Below are 25,394 nucleotides of genomic sequence, written 5' to 3'. Positions count from 1 at the left end.
GCACCAGCACCAGGCACTGTACAAAACAGCCCCAAGGCGATCCCAACTTCAGAGACCTCACAGCTGAAGTACCAAACTGGAAGATGAGTATAAGATGGCTCAGAGTAGCCTCAGCATGTGTAGCAAAATGCAACAGGCAGCCTGCAAAGTGCAGCACTGCTCTTGCTCCTCGCCTGACACCATGCCAGGCAGTCAGGGTGGCTTGCAGGTACCGGGGGAGAGCAAGGTATTAAAGAGCAATGCAGTGCTTAGTGAGAGCTAAAATGAGTTTTAATATGGAAACTCATTATTTCATGAAATGTGACTCCATGGCTGTACAAGCGAGTGTGCAGGTGATGCACTATTGATAAGGTGATTCTGTGCCAGAACTTTATGCCCCAGAGGTTTCTGAGGGCTACAAACAAGCTGGGAACCTGTGAATTGCTCTGCTCCCTCCACTGCTATCTGCTGACCCCTCAAGGCCCACCCTATTGTACCATGTCATGTGGATATTTGCTTGGACTGTATAATTTGCCCTCAGCATCTCTATTAAGATTTTTTTTTTCCCTATTGAAGCCTCCTTTTTCTGGCAGAGGCCACTATATTGATCTGCATCTATAAAGGGTCAGCAGTGCGTGAGTAGTCTTAAAGTATTGGAGTTTGCTCCCTCTGCTCTCAGTGAGCTCTGGTGAAATGCTCCTTAGAACCACTGTGGAGCCTTCCCAGCTTGAACTGTCTCAGTTGCATTGTCTTGTCCTCTCTTCTCCCCACCTCCTCAAGGACAGAAAGCAAAGCAAACTCAAGATGCTCAGAATTCAGAGAACAGATGCTGCTGTTTATTGTCCAGAGGCAATCCTTATAATCGAGGCAAGCTGCTTCTCTTTGTTTTGTAAGACAATTTTTGAGTGTGAGCATTACTTTATTGATGCCTGTATGCATCTGACAATCAGTGTCATTCTCTTGCCATCCTGTGTCTGCCAGTGGTTTTTTTCCCACCTCAAAATGAAGCTTGCTTGTTTTGAACACTCTGTTGGCAGGAGCTTGGCTCCTGATGCTGACAGTAAACGCTCCTGACTCCCTAGAGGCCTGAGTTCTGACAACTACTCATGCCGAGAAGCACATCCTTCTACAATCTGTCTTCACAACTAAGGGCTGTGTTTCTGGGAGGGGGTGCTATTCAAGCCAGAGTAAGTGAGGGCGTTGAGGTGGTCCTTATGTCAGCTGAGGAGGACAGGAATCACTGATGCGTCAGTCCCAGCCAAGGAGCATGGCATGGATGGTGGCAGCCAGAGCAGCCCCAGGTCTGGGCATCTCCCCAGTGCTGTTGGAGGAGCCTCAGGGATTTGCTGCATCCCAGGTGGTGGGTGTCTGGGAGGCAGTGAAGCACTTGTGCCTGGGCCAGGAGGCTCACCAGCCCTTCCAGATTCACTTTCACATCACACTCACTGTTTTGAGCTAATACTGCATTGAGGAGATTCACAGAGAGCAAGGAAATGAGTGAAGACAAGGAGTCTCCAGACTACCTAATGACTACTTAATGAGTGTCTAAGTACTGCACCGTTATTGAATTTTAATTGCTTTCTTTCTGGCTTTGTGCTGTAAAATGAAAAAGGAGCAAACACTACATGTAATGAGGGTAGATGATTAAAAAGCAATACCTAAGAGACACCCAAGCATTTGTGGAAAAGACCATGAAAATAATGTAACAAGAGAAAGCAATACTGTTGTGCGCCTGCCACCCCTTTGGATTAAAAGTACATTTTTACTTTTGTTAAAAACTGAAGTTTTCTTCAGCATGACCTGGCAGAAAAATAGATTATTGTGTGTCAGTGAGGTAATTAAAGTTATACTGAATGAAATACCGAGTAATTGCCAGCGTATGGAAAATCCAATCCACATCATCAGGTCAGTGCAGATGGTCTTTTCAGAGGTTGCTTTTTAGCATTGTGCCCTTTCTGATGTCTGCTTATATTATTTTTCACCATATCGAATGAACCTGCATTACGTGAGAAGTACACAGAGCAGAAAGGCCCAAATGAAAGAAGACAAAATGAGCCCTAAGTCCATCAAGCATTTAAACATGTGCTTAGCTTTGAATGCCAGCCCCGCTGCTGCCAATTGCCAGGAGACCAGGGAACACCAGTCTGTAGTACTGAACAAAACGCAGCACAGGCACTTTTTGCTTGTAAAAGATGCAGGTCTTCAGAGCTTGAAGCCCCAGCTTTGAAGCAACAGGCATTCAGAGGTCTGAGAAGACCTCCATCCACTGGAGATGTTGACAGTACTGCAGCCTGGTGGTCCAATCAGTTGAACTAAATGAATAGAGATTTATACAATCAAAAGATTAATTTAATTTAATTGACATTTAAATAAACAGAGTTCTATAAACAGATTGACATCCCCTTTTTCCTTTATTTTGTGTGTTCATAATCTGACTAAATGTAAAATGCAGCCAAGGCCTGGAGAGCAGGACACCCTTCTTAGCTGGGTTATCTCCGTTTGGCTGTCACCTGGCTGGGCTGCAGGGCCATGCATCACAGGTAGTTTTTCTCCCCTGCTACTCTAACAAGCTGTAGCATTTGATTTGACAGTGGGAACTCACCAGCGAGCGGCATTGGTGGAGCAGATGCATCTGTAATTACTTCCTTCTTAATGCTAGAAAATGATCTAAAGCAGCATTTGTCCGTAAATCACAACAAGTCCCCACAAGATGACAGAAAATGTGGGTTTGGGACGACGACAATGACAGCCCACAGGCTCTCCCTTTATTTTACTCTTTTCAGCTCTGAAGGATGCACATTTATGGGGTATTTTAACCTGAACCAACAGAAAACTCTGGCCAGGTGCTGACACCTCTGATTGTACCTGTTTGTTTCTCTCCTTCCATGTCCCACATTTTGTCACCAGGCACTAATCTGACAGGTGTCTCTGATGCAACTTCTCTTTTGGCTTCTTCTCTGCTGGATTTTCTGGTAATTCTTAATGAAACATTTTGGGCTCCAATGTTTTCATAAAGAAAACAAAATCACACCCCACCCCACCCCTTTCTTTCTTTCTGTCTGTCTGTATTTGTTTGACTCTAAGAAGCTTTCTTATGAAATTTTCTTAGGAGTTTGGTGTACTGGGTGTCCACGTCCTGGTAACATTTCAGGAAATTATCCTTCCAAGCTTCTGACAGGTGTAAAGTTAGTGGTATAATTTTTCAGAAACTTTGGATCAATTGTTATGCTTACTATCTATTTATTAATGGCTACCTCTTAAAAGACACCAGAACTATATTTCTGTCACATCTCTTCCTCTTGCTGTCCTTTTCCTTTTGAAGAGCTGAACTTTTCCTTTACACTTTCCAAGTGTTCCCTACATTTTAAATTAGTTTTGAACTTTTGAAATAATTACAAACACGAATTCTTCCTAGGGATGAAAGGCGAGCACCAAGCAATACTTCACAGCAAGACAGAAATACCATTCCAGCTAGAGACTCTGCAAAGCAAAACATCAGAGAGAGAGAGAATTCAGAAAAAGGACCAGGTTTTCAGCTACCAAAAGAAGGAACAGTTTTTCAGAATTATTGCCATGTAATGAAATACCTGCAAGATTATAAGAAAAATGGGAAGCATGATTTAGGCATTATTCTTACAAAATAAACCTACAGTATTTTAGTATTATCAGTACCTGAATCTAATTCTTTTCCATGAAAACAGCTTTTATATTACTTTGTTTATAGTCAGAACAGACAGGAAGAAGGTCATCCTGTTATTGTTATCTAAGAAAATACACAATTTTTCATCTTATTAAATCAAAGTTTGGCAGCAAAAACTGTAAGAGACTAAAAGCCTGGACAGATGACTTTGGAGAAAGTCACTTTTCTCCAGGATTTATGTCTTTTTTTCTAGAAAAGTAAAAAGAGTTTGAAAATGTCTAAAGTGTGAGCTGCATCAGCTGATTGTGTGAAAATGAGCTTCAATCAAACAGGCTTTGATTTCTCAAAGAGAATGAGGCACATATTCAATATATTCATTTGCAATCAAAAAGACTAGACAGATTTGACTTTTTTTTTCAGCAACAGATTCAGGGGTTTGCGGAACCTGAGGATGTGTTGATTTAATGACAATTCCCATGAATTATAATGAGTGGCATTCTCACACCTATGAACATTTCCATTTCTCCATGGTAGCGCACCAACTCATTTAAAGCTGCCTGAGACCAGGGATAAATCATTCCCTATGCAGCTACTATCTAGAAGAGCCACAAATGTCCTTGTGTGGACCATGTCTCAGGTCTGTGGTGGTGGAACCTGGTAGGGATGAGTAATAACAGAATCTTAGGCTAAAAGAAGAGCCTTGGTTCCATCTCCACTTGTGAGAAGTGCAGGTGCTATGGTGATATGAATGTGGGACCGTGCGTGGGCACTGCTACTACCAGCAGCATCCCTAAGGCAGAACATGATCCTGTCTCTGCCTGGAGGTCTTGTTGCCATGTCAATGAAAGGAGGTGATCAAGGGAAATGTGCTCCCAAGGGCACAGGTGGTGTGATTTTGTTGGATCGCAAAAAAAGGAGACTTGAGCACCCAGTTCAGATGGTGAGGATGGATGGGGTGAATCGCTTCCTGAGAGCCAGGCAGAACAGGTCTGGGACCAGCACAGCAGCTTTCAGGTTTTTTTCCAAGGAGCCACAGAGTAAAATCTCAGTGCTGGTTCTACTTCTGTAAAAGGAGCCTGCTTGACTGCTGTGTGGTGCCTGCCTTTCCCAGCTGCTAACATCTGTCTCTAATTCCGACAAGGCAATGGAGACTCATGCAAATGAAAGCAGAGCTAGTACTGAGATGTGAAGAGTTATTGTTGCTGTTTAGTGCTAATGGCTTTCTGCATTATTCATGCCTATTCGAGCCATTCATGCCTATTGCTTGTCTCTTTGTCATATCCTTCTCACAGGTACAAGTTACTGTCACCGAAGACTGGAAGCAATTTACCGGTGCTGCTACCTACGCACAAGTTGCTAATTATAGACTAGGAGCAGGCAGAAGGAGCCAGGTACTTTATGAATCTGTTTTGATTAACGAGCGAGCAGCTAGGCTGAGAGTTTCCAATTATGCTCTGTATGTCGACAGTGGATTTGCTTGTATCTTGGCTTCTGTTTCAGGAACCGGTACAGCAGTACCTGCTGGGTAGATGTGTGCTTCCAGTGGGAACTGGACGTGCATTGATTAGCCTGCGGGTATGGAGCCCTGAAAGCAGTACACTGTGTGCTCAAATGCTGTGTGCCATCGCCCCCTAATTTAGCCTTTAAACACCATTAAAACCCACTAGTGTCGACACTCATTGTGGAAGCAAGACAAAAACTCATTTGCTGGTGAGGTGAGCTTTAGGCATTTATTCTCTAAAAGAGCTCTCGCTCTTGGATTTGTGACTTTCCACTTTTCTTTCCCTGCATTGCATGAGTTGCTGGCTATCTAGGCAGAGTGATGACTTTCTGGCCACTGCTGCTGGTCATGCCACCGTTCTGTCTGCTGTGGGTCAGGTGAGAAGGAGTATTTCATTCCACTTGGGCCAGTCAGCCCCCCCTGGACTCAGTAGTTGGTTACGTTTCCAAGAACAAGGTAGAAGTTGTATGAGGAAACTGTTTCTGGGAACGGGATGTGTGAAGAGAGATGCAGAAACTCCAGATGAGCAGAGGATAAAAAGGAGAAGAGGCAGAATCCCTTGAAGATATAAACCTCAAACCCAGCCTGGTAAATGAGGACAAATAAGTCCCCTCAGAAGGTAGGAAGCCCTAAAAAAGAGACACATTTCTGAGGAGAGCCTTACTATCCCCATGGCTATCTGCCAATGTTTTAAGTTCTCTTTCAAACAAAACGGCAATTAAGTCTTTTGAGTACTAATAACACCATAAAACATGCCAGCTTTGTAAATTCAGATAGGCCTGGTGTGGCTGACCTCATGTTTCAAATAATTGCCCTCGTTAGGGCCCATCCCTTAAGACATCTGATTTCAGCCAAAGCAGAGCACTGGGGAACACAGCAGAGAAAGTGATCTTCCTCATCCTCCCCAGAGGATCAAATATAAATCAGGTATTTCATAATGTCAGCACTTCTTTAATGCCTGAATATTGTTAAATGTGTCTTGAGTTTAGAGCTGGGTCTGATGAGTTTAATACCAGTTATCAAATGTAATATAGCAGGGTGCTTGAATTCCCTTCCTGGGTTAATAAGATATACTGAAGTAGGAACAATTCTTTTCATGTTAATAAACAGAGTGCTTTTTGTTGCTTTGGCAGCAGGAGGAATTTGAACTCAATTTGGAATAAAGCCCTTGATGTTGCAGTAGGCTGACTGTAGGCTGTTTGAATTACTTCTTTGTTTTAAGATTTATCAGTGTGAGGGTGAAGCTCATGTTCTTCAGCAAATGGTTTTCAATGAAATATCAGCTCCTTCATTAAGGGAAATTAGGCAAAAGGTGTCATGGATCAACAGTGCACCCTGAGATGTTTTTCTTATTAAATAAGGTTTGTGTTACGGTTTTACTCGGTGGCTGGATTGCCAGCAATGTACCTGTTCAGCAGCAGAGCTATCTCCAAAGGGTGTAGAGGTGAGAAAACAAGTCATGACAGGTGGCCAGAACAAAGGAATGAGAATTGAGGTGGCAAGAGAGCAAACCAGTAAGATCTATCAGCACAGGCAAGTCCACATGCACTACTCTTCTTCCAGAGAAGCACTGACTTATTGTCACATGACAGCATTAAGTGAACAAGGATGAAGCTGAGGGGAGTCAGGAAAGGGATGCTTGCAATAGAGAAAGTCAAAGTTGCTGGCTGGAGAATCGGATAAATGTGACTGCTCTCATCAATAGAGAGAAGGCAAGAACATGAGGTGGTAATGAAGGAATTGAGCTAAACCCAGGAGCTCTGGAAGATGAGGTTGGAGTCTGATGTATTTTATGGGTATGATAGGCCAAGAGATACAAAAAATAAGTTCTTCAATCACTGTATGTCGGTGTATGTGGTAGCTAATCACAAGCACAGTTTGGCTCAGAAAGACTCACACTGAGCGTGTCTTTGCTTACTGACCTGTGGGTAGCTCTGTTTGGTGTCCACTCAGCTCATTTCCTTGGTGATAAATTGTGTTCACCACTTGAAATTACATGTCAAGACCCTGTACACTGGTTGTTTCAGGCTACTGGAAGTTAGCCACTGCCACGGTCTGGCTTGGGGGCAACTGAGCTGACAGAGCATTCTCAATGCCATTTTGCAGTCTGTGGGTTTAGCACGGTGATAACCCAAGTGCAGCAGCTCTCAAAATGGGGAGCAAAGGGAACTTTATTTTTTTCTAATTCTGATCTGGGGAGGGGAGGAAAGTGCAAGCTGCCAGGCCACAGGGGGAATGGGGTTTTGGGGTGGCCAGAGACGATGGCTAAGCAGAAACTAAACTGGCAAAGGAAGCCCCATATGGGGGTAGCGTGGGCAGTGTCTGGGGACAAGCAGGCATTTCCATGCTGAACCAGAAGTTAGTTCGTAGTCCTCCCCCTACTCCTGCCATCGCCTGTCTCAAACCTCAAGACTAATTTCTGTTCCCATCGAGATGACCCCACATTATTGATTTCCTGAGATCCTACAGAAATCACAGGGGATGGTACTGAGCAGCACAAAGAAATGAGCAGTTTGCGGTATCACTAAAGCCCTGTTAAGTGGCTTACATACTGCCTAACTGACAGCTCCGAAACTACCTGTCAGTGGGGAATTGTGATCCAACTATTTTTTTTTTTTCTAGTGGGAATTGCAAGTGTTGGTACAAGGCCAACACCGCTCTGTTTCTGTCAGTGGTCTGGAATTGAGCGTAATTGCTCTGCTGACAAAACATGACGGCACAACAATTTGTAATGGGTTTGGTGGGAAGCAAAATACACCTGACAGAGGCCAGTTCCTGGGCTCCAGTCAGCAGATGAAGAGTCATGTCAACCCTGGCAAGGTTCTTGGGCCTCTACTGTGCCAGCAACTGAACATGCATTTTTAACGTAGTGATGTGATAAAACCTTTGCTAGCAGAATTTTTTCATGTCGAAGTGGAGGACTGGACCGTAGCAATAAGAAGGTGGGAGATACTGACCATCCTTTGTGGATCACATACCATTTTATTGGTCTTATTTTGGAAAAGTCTTGGAAAAAAATGGGGAGGGGCACAAAAGATCCATGAAGGTCTTCAAGAACATATACTAAGACACATAGCTCAGACAGGTTATTTTATCAAAGGTGGAAGGTTAAAAAATGACTTGTTGATCTCTCATGTTGGGGAAAATACCAAGTACCTAAAGCTCTCTTGTATCTTGAGACAAAACATGTATCAAAACCTACAGCTGGCAAGGACTTCAGCTGTGTTCTGGTTGGTGTGTTTAACCGCAAGGACCAGGGAAAAGATTAATTCTCAGCCTCAGTGGTCTGAAAATAAAAAACTGGTAGACAGGCTTTAGCCCTGTACTGATATGGGTATGAATAACAGCAGCTACAAGGTTCAAGTCACTTGGTCTAAGGAGGAGTTAGATAGGTGAAAGGAAAGGACCTATACAGGGTAGCGTGTCACAGTGGTAGACTGTAGCAGGCTTTCTGGCTCCCTGGGCAGCTTGGCAGGTATGTTTTTTATGCAGCCATACAAGCAAGAAGCAGTTATTTTTATCAGCACAATCTTTTCTGTGTTTGAAAGTGCTTGGGCAAACATTAGTTGATTGGAGAGGTGTATTCTTCAGGAACATCACACTGGGAGTTTCGGCCATGTCTGGTTTTCCTTTCCAAGCAAAAAGATGCAGACTGTGTCTTTTTGAATTGTGTCTTTTATGTAAGGGGGGGGGGGGGGGGGCGTGGAAGGGTTCAGAGGTGTTGTCACATCTTGATTGCCAAAGCAGAAATCAGTCTTCTCTAGTTTCAGAGCATTTGCTTCTGAAAAAATGACAGCCTCTCAGTGGCAGTGTACCACAATATAAAACTGTGCAGTCATTCAGTTAGAAACAACTTGCTGCTGCTGCTATCTGTTTAGTCTTGCCTCACTCAGCTCATGTCACTCAGAAAAGGACTTCCATTGAAAGGAGGGGATGCCTCATAGGCTTGCCAGATGGCAGTTTAATTGACTTCATTCCCCAGAGGCTAATCCTCAGAAGTTTTCAAAGTTGAAATGACAGTGGTGCAAGAAATGGTTTCCTCCTCCTTCACTTTAGCATCCCAGCGTGCATGTCCCCTCCCTACAGAGCTCACCAGTGGATTTCCTTGAGAAAACCACATGCTGATGAGCATTTAAGCTTTAACTCTGGTGGCATGTCGGGAAGAGGTGGCATGCAGAGGTGACAGCATGTGACAACAGTGCTTCCACAGAGATGCAGGTGCTCTGGAGAGGAGCAATTCCCAGCTGGGGCAGGAAGATGTGTCTGAGCTTGCTCAGAACCAAGGAAGAAGGCAGGTGGGTCTCAGTAGGGTGCATGCAGAAAGACCTCTGAGTGGTTGCCCACTGACAATTTGCCAGAGACAGCATGTCCTTGCTAACTATGGTATCTCTAGTATCTGCACTCTGTGCATGACTCAGACTTTGAAAAGCATTTCAAAGCCACTAACTGGATTTAGATATGCAGTTCCTATTACTGTCTCATTATTTGTTTTAATTGTCTGCCTAGATTAATTTATATTTGTTGATTAATTGAGCTTATGCTATTAAGACTGTTTCTTCTGATGTCTTAGTCCCAGTGATTCAGACCAGCTACTATCTACAACTGTCCTTGGTTCTATACAGAAACAATGGAGGAAGGATGGAGCATCCACCTTCCAAAATAGTTGGAGGCCAAAATAGTTATTTATAATAGCTTGCAAGAATAGGCTTACTGCTCATGGGCAGGCTGAGAAACTCTGACTAAATCAACAATGCATGGCTGTTCCTTGAGACAAGGTCTTGACAAGATTCTGGGAGCTGAAGTTGTCACTGTTGTAGTTTAACCCCAGCCAGTAACTGAGCACCAAGCAGCTGCTTGCTCACTCCCTGCCTCACGCAGAGGGGTGGGAAGGAGAATTAGAGAGGAATGTGAAACTTGAGGGTTGAGATAAGAGTAATTTATTAATTGAAATAAAATAAATAAAAAAGGACACAATAATAGTAACAGTTACAATGAAAAGGAGGGAAAGGGGGAGAGGAATGAAATCCAAAGGGAGGGGAGGAAAGAAAAAAATGCAATGCACAATGCAGCTGCTCACCACCTGCTGACCGATGCCCAGCCAGTCCCTGAGCAGTGACCAGTAGCTCCCAGCCAACTCACCACAGCTGGAAAATAAAGTGTGACGTTCTAGGGTATGGAATATCCCCTTGGCTAGTTCAGGTCAGCCATTCTGGCTGTGTCCCCTCCCAATTTCTTGTGCCACTCCACCCTTCTTGCTGGCAGGGCCTGAGAAGCTGAAAATTCCTTGACTTAGTATAAACATTACCCAGCAACAACTGAAAACATCAGTGTGCTATCAACATTGTTCTCACACCAAATACAAATTCAAACCACAGCACTGGACCAGCTAGTAAGAAGAAAATTAGCCCTATCCTAGCTGAAACCAGGACAACTGCTAACCTCCAGCACAGGCCAAGCATCTCCTACAGTCAGGAGTAAAGACTACCAGATGAGAGACGTAAGACAGGGATGCATGGGAAGCGAGTAGTGCCTGGAAATTTATTTATTTGCTACTTGTCCTTTCTCGAACCATGCACGTTCCCATCCATTCTCAGCTCCATGGCTCTAGTCTGGAGAAAGGCAGTAGGCATCCTTTCCTGCTTGCCCAAGCAGGGTAGCTCTTTGTGGTGTGAAACATACAAACACTCCTCCCCACATTGATATCTGGGTTTGAGGCATCACATTTACAGTTTCCTCTGAGAGAAGCACAACTCAAGAAAGCGAGTGCCTGACCCACCAGGTTATCTGCTGCCCCCCAGGTTCAGACCACACAATTGGGAAGTGCTAATTCTTGTTGCTTCTCCTTTTGCTTCACCTTCATGGACAGTATAAGATGCTGTTGGAAAGAAATGTAGTTACAGCTTCAGATGGATGATGCTACGGACTAGATTAAAAGGGAAAGCTGAGAGCACTGGCACTGTTCAAGTGCTCACAGACCCTGGGAAGGGTTTGTTGAAGTCTTGACTGCAGATGCAAAGCTTTTTGCTGCAGGTGTACTGGTGATACTCTATGAATTGGTATACTTCCTGCTGATATGCTCATTTGACCACAGAGGTGTGGAACTCACAGTACTATGTCTTCTAAAATCTAACTAGATTACTCAGAATTAACAAAACTGTATTTTACGCTACTTAGTGCTCTCTCAGCAGTCTGTCTTGGGATGACTGCACACCCTGGTTCTCATGGTCTTCTTACAGTAGATAGACTAAGGCATTGCTGAGCATGCCCAGCAAGCAGAAGGTCTGCTTTAGATAGCTCTGCTGCTGGGTTCTGTGCAGCTCCTTCTAGCTGAGTAACGGGTAACTGGAAAGGGCAGCCAATTAGCAGCTATGAAAAAGCCTGGTAAGTCATCCAACTGAGCTTTACCAAGCCTATAGGACCTTCTGCTTGGATTTGCCAGCCAGGCAGGGGACCTGCTGGGTGTCTGGTCTCCAGGAAACAGCATGAAGTTTGCAGCTTCTCACGCTGCTCTGGTAAAGAAATAGACAATCTTTCAGGGCAGTATCTTCCTAAAGATTCAGTGCATGATTCCAAATCTCAGTATTCGTACTCCTCCTTCAGCTGCTGCTTAGTCCTGGAAACCTCAATTTCCAAGTGTAACCCATCTGCCAGAACTTAACTGGCAACAACAAGGTCTGCGATCAAGCTTAAGAGTGTGAGCCAGAAACAAGGAAAACATCTACTAAATTCTGTTGTCCTTGGTGAGTTGATGTTCCGAACTTGCAAAGAGAAATCAGATGGCCTAATGAACATTATTTTTGTTAAAAGGGACAATAAAGCTCTAGCAAGATAGGTAAGCAGTAGCCATTGCAACTATTTTCTAAAGCAGAGCTAGAACTTAAACAATTTTCACTGCATTTTGTTTTGGTGAGGCAGCTGCTAGATTGCTTCCACTTGCTTCCTTGCACTAACCTAAATGAAGAAACTAAGATTCGCTCTGTAGCTGTTACAAGACCTGTACAACTGGACTGTCAGCTACTCCTTGCAGCTGTGTCCTTCAACCCCTTTCTCTGCCATCTATTTCCCATAGCAGCAGTCAGATGTACAAACTGTTACCAGCATTGTTGCGCTCCATTTGTTCCCAAAAAAGAGGAAAAAATAGTAAGGCTACAAAACCAAGCAGAAGCCAGAGGCATTTTGTTTGGTTTCAGGAGGGAAATGGCTTGTCCCTTTAGCTGTGTCACCATAACATCAGCTTTCAGCACTGGAAATGCTCAAGTCTTTGCTGTTCAGTTTGCCTGGGTGAAATGATACTGCTCCTGCTCTCATCACTCTTACTCACTGTAATCCTCATACTGTTTTAGCCAAACTCCTTGCACTAGTGAGACTATAACATGTGTTGCCCAGCTGCGCATCTGTCCTTCTTGGGCTGCTTCCCCAAGAGGTTCCCAGAGATTAAGGGTGCCTCTTCCAGGGATTTGGAGAGTCCATTTGAAGAGCAGCATTTGTTGTGTCTGATCAGCCAGGCCCTCACTTGCTGATAGTACAAAACCAGAGTACCAGCTTTCTCCAGCAGCACTGCCTCCTAGGGAAAAGAAAAAAACAGAGGGGGAAATAAGGTAATGAAAACAATTAATAGGTGCCATTCTGAACCATATCAACCTTGTTACACCAGTAAGGGAAGGTGGATGACTGAAAGACTGTGGTGATAAGGATGTCCTAGTAAGTAACTTCTGTATCTGCTTTCAAGAGAATATATATTTTACTGTCAGAAATATAATAAACTGCATTCTTCCTGTGGACTGTTAGCTATGCCAGTGTAAATTAGTGATGGTAGTGGGTTTGCACTGGAGTTTTACTGCTTTATGGCCACTAAAGGTCTGGCTGCACCACTTACTGACTCTACAGACAAATCCAAGAACTTGCTTGACAAGGTTCAGACTCTGCAGCTACTTACAGATTAGCCTCAAAACAAAGCCAGAGGTCTGCCCCAGCACAGATTACCTTTTCCCAAATTTCAGGGCTAAGTCTGGAGCTACCGCACAGGTCAGGGTATCATAAGCCACCTTTTGTTTCTCAAGGCTTCATGTCTCCCCCATGTAATTTGAACTGGGAAAATACAATCTTGCTATTACCTATTCAAAACTATTTCCCTGCCTCTCACAGACTCTCCGAGGGTCTGGAGACACAGTGGGCCCTGGGACACAGATATGCAGAGGTGTGTCAAGCTGAAGGGACACTGATCCTGAGCACAGGTGCACACAGCTTTAGATCTCGTAGCTGTGTTTAGCCTGAGGCCAAAACAGCCGCACTAGGGATGCTGGCAGCTGTAAGCTTAGTCTTTCTCTTGACATACCACGTCTGCATGAGCCCAGCTGCACCTAACTCCCAGCAGCAGAGTAGCTGATCTGCCTGAAGTCACACAAGAAAAACTTCCTTTTGTGTGCTGAGCCTCACTTATGGCTGACCTTAATTGCCCCTTGCTCAGTACCCAGCAGCATTACGAATTACAGTGAGGCTGGTGGCAGGGAGCTCTGAGTCCAGAAACCGATATCTGAAAGGGCTATCGGGTCATCACTACCACAGGGAATCTATATAGGAGAGCATAAAAAAGCAAAGAAGAAAATAATAACAAAAATGGGGCTGGGAAAACGAAGCCAAAATTGCACAGGAAATAGCAGCTAAGAAAAAAAAGTGTTTGGAGTAGAGTTGTTGCAAAAGGTTGTTGCAAAGGTCAGGGCAGGGTCAGGTAGATGGCAATGGCAGGAATACTAAGCATGTCAGGAAATGTAAATACGTTTTTTCCAGTGTTCACAGAGGGATAATGAGAACGATGCTGGGGACAGCCATACGCTTTCAAGGGGAGTAAAAGAAATAATGAAGGGACTCCAGGTAAAGCCAGAGCAAGTGATAAAGAACTTGCTCTTGTTGCAGGTTACAACAAAGCTTCAGGGCAAGGATTCAGTTCCTGAGGATCTCAGCAGTGAGCGGGGAGAAGCCAGGGCTGTGCTAGATGGACAGACCTCCCTCATTACATTGCCACTGTGGTCTTGTGGCAAGGGCAGGCAAATGACGCAGGTAGTAATGAATCAGGTTTCTTGAATTGAACAGGTAGTGAGTCCAGACAGAACACCTAGAGAAGTGTAATTTGATTAAAAATAGTCTCAAGGACTGACAAAAGAAAATCATGCTTAACAGATTATATGGAAACTTATTGTTTCTGAAGTGGGTGACATTAATAGCTGACAGGCAGATGCCGTGGGTGTAATTTACCTGGCCTTCAGTACAACCTTCAGTATAGAATAAATGAATATATTAAATTAGCATTTATATAGCCCCTTTTCATCTACACACCACAGCAACGCACTGTGCAAACATCACATGGGTCATACAATAGATGCATCCATGACAAGATGGGACAAAGAGATTATGGGGAAGGCAGGTCCTGAGGCTTTGGATTGGAGACATGGATGTCTTTTGTTGGAGGTGCATGGTCCACACCCAGTACCCACAGTCTATCCATAGAGAGCCACTTAATGATATGGACATAAGCCTGAAAATCACTTGGAAAACTACAGAAGTGAATTCCTGCTGTCCAACGAACACCAGCTCTCCCTCCCTCCAAGGGGAATCCTCATCCAAGTGGTGTCTGGGCTGTACCTTACCCTCTTTTGGCTTTTAGGTGTATGATGATCGGAAGTAGCCTCACACCTCCCAGGTCCTGCAGCAGCAGGTGGAGCTGTATTCGTCAGTATATCCTGCTCCTGCTAAGCATGGCCCATATTGAACAAGTCCCTTAGCAAAATGCTTATGAAAGCTTCTTTGCTTTTAAGTGGCCTCTGGTAAAGCAATAAGGTAACACACTGCACTTTATAGAAGCACCTAAAAACCTCATTTAGAGTTGATCATAATATTTTAATAGGTAAAGAGGTGTTTTTTTCAGTGAAAAACAGTAGAAGTGTTTCCAGGTAGCTGAGATGTGGTATATAGATTACCCTTATCAAAGCGTGTTTTCTTATTTTTATGAAAGATGGTTGTTGCACAGTTCTATGGTTGGAAATATTCGTGCAGCTGAACCCTGCTAGCAACCGCTTCAAAGCTATGCAAAGCAGGAGGATGGCTTTTTCACACTAAAAGTTTCAAAATCATGACTAATATGTAAGAGTTAAAGATGACTTTCATGGCTCACTAGTGAAACCAGCTTGGAATTTCAAATTTTCATCTCAGAAAAATCACTATTAACTGCTCCTCCCCTAGGCTGGCACTGCACCAGGGGAGCTGGGGGCTTGTCTGCATTATCGCTAACAAAGAGACATACGCTGCTGTCCATCTCTCAAACTTAATGGCCAAATAATGAGTAGAATTTTATGACACATACAAGAAATGGACATTGTGGATTCATGAAGGTTTTCTAGCTTCAGTTCAACTCCACTTTGAAAACCAAATGTCACCGCACTCTTGTTTTACTGAGGCGGGATTGTGGAAGAAAATGGGGGAGGTCTGGTCTTTCCTTTCCAAGAAGTGTCCTGAATTTTGGATGACTAAGAGAGGTGGCAGGAAGAGCCTACCAGCTGTGTGTTCAGGATACAGCCCAAGGCCTGCAGCTCCATGGCCCCGGTTCCAGCAAAGAGGGACTATAACTTTGTCTCCCTGCTCTCGGACCCAGGGCACTATCATGTGTATGGGCAGACCTAGCCAGGCTGCTCATGGCCTCTGCTCACTTCTGTGCAACGTAGCCTTTGCTGCCTTAGGTAACTAACTTCATAGTAATTGTGTCGGCAAGGATTTTAGCTGCATGTTGGCATGAGGTCTCCACAGTACTTTGCAGTTCCTGGTTATCAGTTTATCCTGTGGGCTTACAAGCATTTCATTATCTCCAGCACTGCCATAGTCCCATGCAAGCACAAGGCTAAGTCCCTCCACAGCTGTATAGTATGGCAAACTTGTATATGGAAAGACTGTTCATCAGCAACTGAAGTGACTCTGACTAGCTATTTGGAATTTTTTTTTTAAAAAAAGATTTTTCCCTCTTCTTTTGTAACTTGTAACCTTTTTTTCTGTTTTAAAGCTGTATAAAGTGCTTGCCGGTATAAATAGCAATAACTTAAGGATCTATCTCAAAGCTGTCTCTTCTTCAAACAATCCCTGGCTTATTCCAAAAGCATTTACTATGTGAAACAATTATGAGGAATTGCACTGACAGCCAAAGGCAACTTGTCTCCAGAGACTGATTTTAACAGATTATTTTTATTAGAAAACACTGGGGATTGTTAGTGAATGACAATGTAGAAAGCTGGTTTATGGAAGTCTTTTCAACAGCTATCTCTCCACACTTAATCCACATCAATCTTAAATTAGTATCTCCTTTGAGGCTTATCTCATCTGCTCCAATTTTAGAAACAACTTAATAAAGTGCATTTATCACCTCTTCTCTGCATGGAAGCTAGGCTAGTTCTGCCTTTACTTGGCTTCTATGTGCATCTCAGCCTTGATCTCCTTTTCTTAAAAATATGCTTATCAGCCTTTTGATGAAGGGCATTTCCTCTTCCTTTTTTGCTCCTTGAGGCTAACGCCTCTGAGCTGTACTTATGCTGTTGCACTAAACTGTTCACTTTTTGTAGTTCAGCTTTTGATGAGAGTCAGTAATGGTTGTAGCAGGGTGTTTGTAATCCCACTGCCTTTATGTTTCAGCACGGTAAGGCATGGGGCATGATCAATAGCGCTGTTTTGCAGGAAACCAGTTGCTTTGCTCCCAGGCTTCCAGTGCCACTTGATGTATATGCACGGTGGCTTCAGGGAAATCTCCTGATGGAGCTAGACTCTGCTTAAAATCCCAGGTGCCACATATGTATTCATTAATGTTGTTTAGTGATACCCAGTGTGTATTTTAATGAGATTTGGCTCTTCACATGTGCCAGCCTAGGCCAGGCCCTTCTCCCATCTGAAACTCCACTGGAAAGATAAACATACCTTTGTGATGGGGGAGAAGTGTGTTTTGGCACAGTGCAAAAATCCACTACTGTCGTCTTCCTGCTTTTCATTTTTTTCAGCTGAAATACTGATGTTCTTGGTTATAGTGGGAAGCAAGAGGGTGTAATTTGGATTGGCTCAACTTCCAGGATCTTTTTATACAGCCTATGACTATTTCTTAGTAATTCTGTATTACGGGCTGTCCCTGGGGCTTCTTCTCTCCAGCCCTGCTCTCAGGATGGACAATTGCAGTTTCAATATCTGTGCTTAGTCTTTGTCCTTCATGCTGTCACTTGGGGAAGAGACAAGGACAAGGGAGAGAGGGGACCCACCTGTATGGAGGGGAAAGAACATCCACAATCTGCCATTCTGTGAGGAGCTGCCTCAAAGCAACGATGGGACAATTCCTGGGCCCTCAGGGCACCCCAGCTCTCACAGGGCTTTACACTAGTATTTTATGTATGGCAGGCTCCCCCTGCAGAGTCACGCACCCCTCACTGCCATGTAACCCCTTTGCTCCCAACCGAATTTAGCGTGCACTGGAGGGTTCATACGCTTTTACTCACAATCAGTTCTCGCCTCTCCATCTCAGCATTGCCTCCACTGCTGTCAGCCCTCTGTTCTGCGATCCTGGTTGCCTTCCCAATGGTGCACACATTTGCACGTTATTGTTGCTCCCCTTCTTTTTTTCTGATGTCACAACTGTCCCAGATGCTGCAGATGTGTATTGAGAAGCCCACTCAAGTCTAAAGTGGTTCGAAGGTTTCAGGAATAAGCCATCACTGAGTTCCCAAGGGTCAAAAATGGAGGCATTTCTCTTATACATGGCGTAAGTCTTGCATGGTGTGTGTTCAGTTGACTGTTGAAAGTTACCAGGCTCGCGTGGACTTGACAGTAACTCTAGCATTCATGTTTTCATGCATTGGAATAATTTCTAGAGTGACCTTCTATCAAACCATGTATTGACCACTTTTTTTAAGAATAATGAATTTCTTTTGACCCACCAAAACAGAGCAGCGATGGAAAGGAAGGATGAGCAGAAGGGAAGAGGTAAATTAGCTCTTTTCCTGTAGGAATAGGGAATACGTAATAAAAACAAAGTCATTCAGAAAAAAATAGCTAAGATGGCATTTAAAACAAATCAAAGATACAAACACATACTTATTCTCACACAAAACCCTTTAAGAATGGCGGAGAGGGGACTGATCTTGTTCCTCACCTACCACTGGCAGCCATGATTTGTCTTTGCTTTGTTCTCACTACAAAGATGCAAAGGGGGTGAGAAATGGCTTGGCAGGAATCTAATATAATGACAAACTTAAGAGTAATATTGGGCTGCTTTATAAAGGTAGTTCAGCTTTATCACAGTTTCTGCATGACAATGCTCAGGCTCTCCCTCACTGGCTGCCTTTCTGGGACAGCACATCAGCTGGGAAAGTGTTTTCAGAGAATAGCCATAGTGATCTCCTGACTTCTCAAGAAAGATTTTTAAACCCTTACCCAGGCAAGTCAAGGCTGCTGGAACATTAGAGTCTGACTTTGGTCTTTCCAGGGAATCAGTAGCATGTGTCCACAGAAATTTCCTTACACCTGGAAAAGCAGGAACATTTTTTTTAACTGATTAATTGGCAGAGGTTACTGGGGTGTTGGCTGGATTGGGCAGCTGGCTGGTTAACTTCTGCAACAGCAGAGCCTAAAGAAAGTAACACAGCACTTGCAGGGCCATGGGGGCTCCACTGCAGGCATCTGCTGGACACCAGAGCCCAGGCTGCAGCTTGTAACTGCAGGGCCACACTGACCTGTGCTGGCAGACCTGCACAGGGGTTCTCAGTGGCAATATACATCCTTTTTTTTCCACTCTACTTGCCCTTGTCACCACTGCTTTGAAATGCCAGGTGTTGTTTTTTTTTTTTTTAAAAAGGGAGGTGTAGCTCCTCAGGCATTTTTCCTTACCCTGTATAATCCCTACAGAGAAATGGAAATGGGTGGTTGGAGGCTCCTTCAATTCTTACTAGTGAAACAGTTACTTAAACCAAATAAGCCAAGCAGTGCATTCTCAAGTAAATCCATGAAAATCCCACTACTGAAACAGTGATGCTGGTGCTCAAGGCTTGGGAAAAAAAAGTCTCCCCTTCCACCATCCTTTGCCTTCCTTACTTACAGTGGCAGATCCCGTTCCCAACCTTCAATGTGTTATTCTGTTGTGATGCGGTGTGCTCAGTGACCAAGGAAAGACTACTAAGGGCATGCTAACCAGCATTTTTTCTCTTACGAGTTTAAAGCCAAAAACCAAAGCCAGGTGTTTGGGACAAAATTATTTTTTTCTTTAGGTTTTCCAAATTGCTGAGAATCACAAATTCAGCAGATGTCAAGCACATCCTCAGAAAGCATGTTGCAAATCCTTACAGTCAGTGGTACCAAGTCAATTTTATTAGCTGTCTTAAAATGCACAAGAGTCTAAACTTACGTCTGAAAATATCCTGGTCTTGTCACTTACCAGTCCTGCATTTTAATTTCTTAAGTGTAGGACCAAAGTATCTTAATTCCATTTCTAACTCAGGTAGAGGATTTTTGTATTCGTTTTTTATGAACTTCAGGATGCTACAGTCAGGATGTGGTCCCACAGCTACCCAGCCAGCCTTTTTTAGAGCTAGACCTCAGTTAATATAGCTAATGAAGTCTTACTGTAACCAGCAAAAAAAACCCATTAGGATCTGTCACTGAATTTAGAGAAAAGTACTACTAGCAAGATAGTCCTTTACAGGATGACAAGAGAAAGGCCATGATAAAAAATACAGGCTGTCCCAGTCCTTCAGTCTTTTCTTGGGTGATGAGACCTCAGAACTACGTGCCGCTTATTGACTGTGTACCAATTTCTAAGAAACCATGGCTGCACAGAAATGCGTGCTACGTTTTTTAGCAGAGCCCGCAGCAGAGGTACCTGAAGCAAAGACCTCTAACACTTCTGCTAGGAGGAAAACACTTGAGCGTTGAAACAGGACAGCTGTCTGCTCGCTAGGACCAGCCGCTTGAGGGAGCCAAGATGACGCATGCTGAGAGCCGGCAGATTAGATGAGCTGTCTCGGAGCTGGAGTAGCTCTCTTTCACTGTGATGCTAAATCTGTTGGGTCTGAAAGCTCTGAGAGCTGCTGCCTCAGAGTTAACTGCTATTTAATTCGGCTTCCGAAGAAAGCCTTGCACAGTTGTGCTGTGTTTGTGTTTAGTCTGTCCCCCTTGATAACTTTTGGCAGTGTGACTCAGTTTCCAACAGATCTGGTAGCTGTTCAAAAGTCTCAACATTCACTTTCTACAAGTTGCATGAAAACAGACAGAAAACAGTCATGAAAACAGGTACAGTGAGGTCATTTTATGAAATCATCTAATACAGCTAGAAAAAATACACAGCGTCTTGGCCTGCAAAATTTCCTTCAGGTCCAAGCCTACTGTCTCTGTTTTAAACATTAGAGACTCCACAGAGGAGAAAGTTATAGATGAGTTATAGGAAATCAGGATCCAGTGGTCAAGGAGATACTTAATTTAGATATTACCCAGTGACTTTTCTGATATGGTTCCCTTTCCCCCCACTCCCTCTCCCCAAGACCCGGGTACTATTTTCTCCCACCTCATGAAATCTAACTGCTACCTTAATGTTAAGCAAGTGTTTTCAGGAACATTATGACTCCAAGGAGAAAGCTCAGAGACTTAACTTGTCCTAGTTTTTTAGCCCATAGGATGGATTTACCGTACAGTGAAGACTTCTCTGTGGAACCAAGAGACTTCTCCAACTCCTTTGGATGCCTCAATAAATCTGGCCACTCCTAATAGCACTTTGTGCTACCCAATTCAACAGTTTCAGTCTGAGGGTATCTGCATGCCAACCACCTCAATGACCATGTGTGAGGGTGGTGGGACCTTGTACCCATGACAATCTTGTTCCTGAAGGACTATGCTAGGCATGACTTGAGTGAGGAAGAGAGAAAACAGAGTCAAAGTAAGAGACAAGGGAAGGCAGAGCAATTTAAAAGAGAGCATTACATGTAATACTTACCCAGCACCTACAAGGACCACCACATCCTTCCCTCTCCGGTTTTACAGAGTCATAGCCTTTGGTGGGTATGTCTGACAGGTTTTTGCAAAGGCTCTTAAAGGAAAATGGTAAAACATTGTTCAAGTTTTGTAAACAGTTGTTCAAGTTTCCTTTAAAATGCTATTCAAGTTTCAAAAATTATAGCTATGAGCTTGCAGAAAGTGACAACACAACCCTTTGATTTTACTTGTAATTCATTTCCACATGTACTGGGGGATAGCATTAGCATTTTGGCAGCATTGTTACCTTATGAGCTCTCATTTGTGTTTCTTTCTCCTCCCTGGTGGATTTTTGGTTTTTTTGGTCCACATCAAAATGCAGAGACTGCTTCATCCATAAGATCCATGGCATACAAAGGAGATGTTATCAAAATGCATCTTACATCCTGGCAAGGAAAACAGCATTAGCAGAGTCATTCAGCAAGTGGACAGAAACAGGTGCCTGAAACAAAGTTTTCATACTAGCAGATACTGTATCAAATAAATCAAGAAATAAATATGAATAACAGCTATCATATCATCACTATACATGGAAATACAGCAGCAGCAAGTTTGGCCTATAATGTCACTTGACTGTAAGAATAATCCTAGAAAGACTCCACCTGGGGCTGGGGACAGGATTATCACAATACTGAAGGATGATAATAAAGATCAAGCCTCTTACCCAGAAGAAACCTTTCTTCTGAATAGACAGGTGTCAATTTAAGAGCATTAAATTCATGTGCTTTTAAAAAAGACTGCATTTTGTAGTACATGTAAGTAGGTGTCTCTCTCTCCCTCTTCTTATAACTACACATGTAAGCACACAAACACACGTACACTTCTTTCTTTCCTCAGCATCATGAAGGAGGGAAAGGCCCATAGGAAACTTAATGGTATAAAAATATGCCTCCTCCTAGAAGTCCAAATTAAATGTTGCAGATGTTGTGAAGGATTATAAAAGTAAGTATCAGTACCATTCACCTTCTGTTGTCTTGTCCCTTGTATTCAGAAAAAAATGTGCCTATATTTAGAAAGTAGAATTAGCACTGAAGCAATTTTCACATCACTGGTCCTTCAGCCTTCTCAAATACTGTTTATGGCATCTGCTTTCATGCAAGAGGATGGGGCCATGGAAAAGCAATCACAAGGATGGAAATGTTCTCAGCAGGAAGAAAAGGGATTATCAAAAAGCAGAGGAATAAGACTTCCAAATGTTTTGTGGTCCTGGGTATCCACATGCCATTTGAGCTATGTAGAGTATTAACAGATAGATCTAAAAATAAAGAATGCATTATTTATTAACTCATTAAGCTTTCAAAAAAAGGAGTTGAATATGTTTGGCTAATAAACTATATCAGATCACATCCACAGGAAGACAAACACATAAATTGGCTGAAGAGACATTTACAGCTCTTCATGAGGCCATTTAAAAGCTTAGAGACAAAGTTACTTCTCTTCTAGGGAAAATGTATAGAACAGTGCCATTTTTTAGTAAGTCTGATGGCATCTATATACCATCCTATATACCTGGCCATGTTCAGCTTTCCCTAGGTAGATATGCATAATTCCAGATTTATTTCAGAGAAAAGGTTTATCCAGAGGAAAATACGATCCAAGGGACTTATGATACCAGACAGCAAACTAAATGGAAAAAACAAACCACTGATAACATAGCATGAAGGCTGTTTGTTGGGATGTCATGACTCTCCAGACCTTTGGGATGAACAAAAACTGCTGAACGCACCAGGATGTAAAGAGTTAACTTACAAGTGGGACAACAGCCTGGATCAGCTTCCTCTGTTAGTCTTTCATAGAAGTCTGTCTATATTTGCAGGCTTGCCTAGCTATGCTGAATAGAGAGAGATTAGCAGGAGAGGCTGGAGTGATGACGACTTGTTTTGTGGTCTCATGCCTTTTTAAGGTCCAAGGAAAGGTGCGCAGAGAGGTCCAGTCTATCTCCCTGCTACTTTGTATAGCATAGGCCAGGTTCAGGGGCAAGGCATGGGTCTTGAACATTGTAATGATTTTTGTGGGAATTAGACTTAAATGCTAACTGTTCACTGTTATAATTTAATCACTTAAATGATAACTGCTCCTTGCAACCATACACATGGAGGTTGTATATATAAAAAAAAATAAATAAAATCAAGAGTTGAGGACTTCAGAGCCTGTGGGTTTTTGAGCTGGAGAATTCCTGGGTTTGGGGGCTGGAAAGGCATGCAAAAGGCATGCCTCCTTTGCTCCACTTCCAAGTCAGAGTAGAGTTATGGTCTTTTGTGGGTGTAAAGTAAGGCTCCATTCTCATTCTTCCTCATCCTCCAGCCAAGCATCTCCGTGTCGCCACGCTAACCATCCCTTCCCCACACAATGAGACCAACTCAGGACAGCCTGGTTGTATGCCAGCCCTGCCAGACATCAAGGGAATGAAGGCCAGAAAGGGAGACCACAAAAACATATCAGAATCATGGATAAATCTTTTGCAAAGGGAAAAGCCCCGATGGAAAAAGGTTGTTTGGTGATGAAGGAAAAAAACTTTTCTACTCCTCAGCCCCTGATTTCAAGACTTGTATTATATATTGTTTGTTTATGTATTTATCTACTGTCTTTTGCCAGAGCCTTTCTTGCAACCTCAGCCTTGAAAACTACACTGCATGTTAGCCTAAATAACTAACCTGAACGCAATAGTGCTGTCTGGGTGCTTATCAGTAACTTCTGAAGCCACTGGGCAATGTTAATTGCACTTGGCAGGCTGAAGTTTCAGAGAGGAAGTTTCTACTATTAGAGAAAAAAAACCCCAAGAGGGGTGAAAGTGACAAATAATGCCAACAGACCTTCCAGGCTGCAAGATGAACTCAGCTCATCCTAGAGAAAGGAGGGCTTTCCCTAAAGGCACAAGGTCTTAGTACAGGCTTCATACTTTTGCAAATGAGTTGACTTACTTGGTTTATGACTTCCTTTTATTCCATTGTCTCCAGATGGCCAGAAACTGGTGTGAGATGTGATTCAAAGAACAACCATTATCTGTGTTTTAAAAGGGAATCCTACAAAAAAAAAAAAAAAGTTTTGTTTTGAACTCGCAGCTTTTATTTTTTTTATATTCAACAAGAAAAACTTTTCCTGTTCTACCTGTAAAATTATATTACTTCTTGGTTTTGAAAAGGTCACATCACCTGATGTAGTAATTGCATGCAGCTGTTATGTAATTGTTCCTCATATTTCTATAAAAAGGCAGTAATGGGAAGAGTTTCTTGGATGTTATTATGTGGCAGGTACCTCCTGGGGAAAACAACAATAGCTATTCATCTGGAGGCAACAGTCCCCCATAGGGAGCTCAGGGCTGCCTGCAGGAGCTGGCATGGACCTGGCAAAGTTACATGCTTCAGCTCTTCACCGTGGAACACAACAGTGGAGCGTGGGCAGATGAACTTTGTCGGCTCCATCTGTCTCACTGGCTTAGTGAGCCAGACTGGAAACCAGTGCATACATGCACACACCATTCCCCTCTCCCGAACCAGGAGCAAAAGACCTCCACCTGCAAGGGCCAAACACTGCCCACAGCTGAGCAACTGCAGCATGGCAGCTCAGCTTGCTGCGTGGTGATAGAGGGGAGCCGGGCAGGTGGGGAGGGCTCCTCCACCACATGAGGACACAGGCAGCAAGTGCGAGCCTTGCTCCCTGCAAGTGAGACTGTGCCCAAACATTTGCAGCAAAGTATGTGAACTGGGGACTGCTGGCTCCCTCCCTTTTCCTGCCAGATGCCCTGGAAGGGGCATTCGGGGCATCTCTCTCAGCAGTGTGGAACATGAAAGATTTGCAGGTCTGAATCCCTGTTTACTGGAATGCCCACGATGAGACTAAATGTCAATATATTAAAGGAAAAAAGCGACCCTCCTCTGTGTTCCATGTCACTGGCTGCAAAGTTCTGTTTTGCCTAAGAGTATTGCCCAGCCTTCCCAAGCCCACAAAACTGTTCTTATGTCCTCTCCCTCCAGCTTTACCTGGAAGGGATGATGAAGGCCATACAGTAATGAACAGTATTTACATATTACATTTACATCAGAAAACTAGCTTTAAATAGAGCCTTGTACCTTATAACTCAGTGTTAACAAGTTTCTGTTCAGAGGGGTTGCAGAGAAGCAATGCATTTTTGTTCCCCCCAGCTGACTGAATTTGTTGTCACTAGTTTCCATCTCCTGGAGAATGAAATGACTGATATACACACGACACCACCCTGACCTGTGACAGTGCCAGAATAAC

At 43.5% G+C, this 25,394-nt stretch overlaps 1 protein-coding gene across 1 annotated transcript in view; it reads left to right on the top strand.

Moving 5' to 3' along the window:
* Positions 1–25,394, top strand: part of NEK11 (NIMA related kinase 11) — a 111,481-nt gene that overhangs the window by 85,001 nt on the left and 1,086 nt on the right. The window contains 1 exon segment of the mRNA XM_080383224.1: positions 4,912–24,033. The gene's annotated coding sequence lies outside the window, so the exon portion shown is untranslated.

Source organism: Falco punctatus (genome assembly GCF_963210335.1).
Source record: "Falco punctatus genome assembly, chromosome: 4".
Classification (NCBI taxonomy): domain Eukaryota; kingdom Metazoa; phylum Chordata; class Aves; order Falconiformes; family Falconidae; genus Falco; species Falco punctatus.
This window is presented reverse-complemented; position numbering and strand designations above follow the sequence as displayed.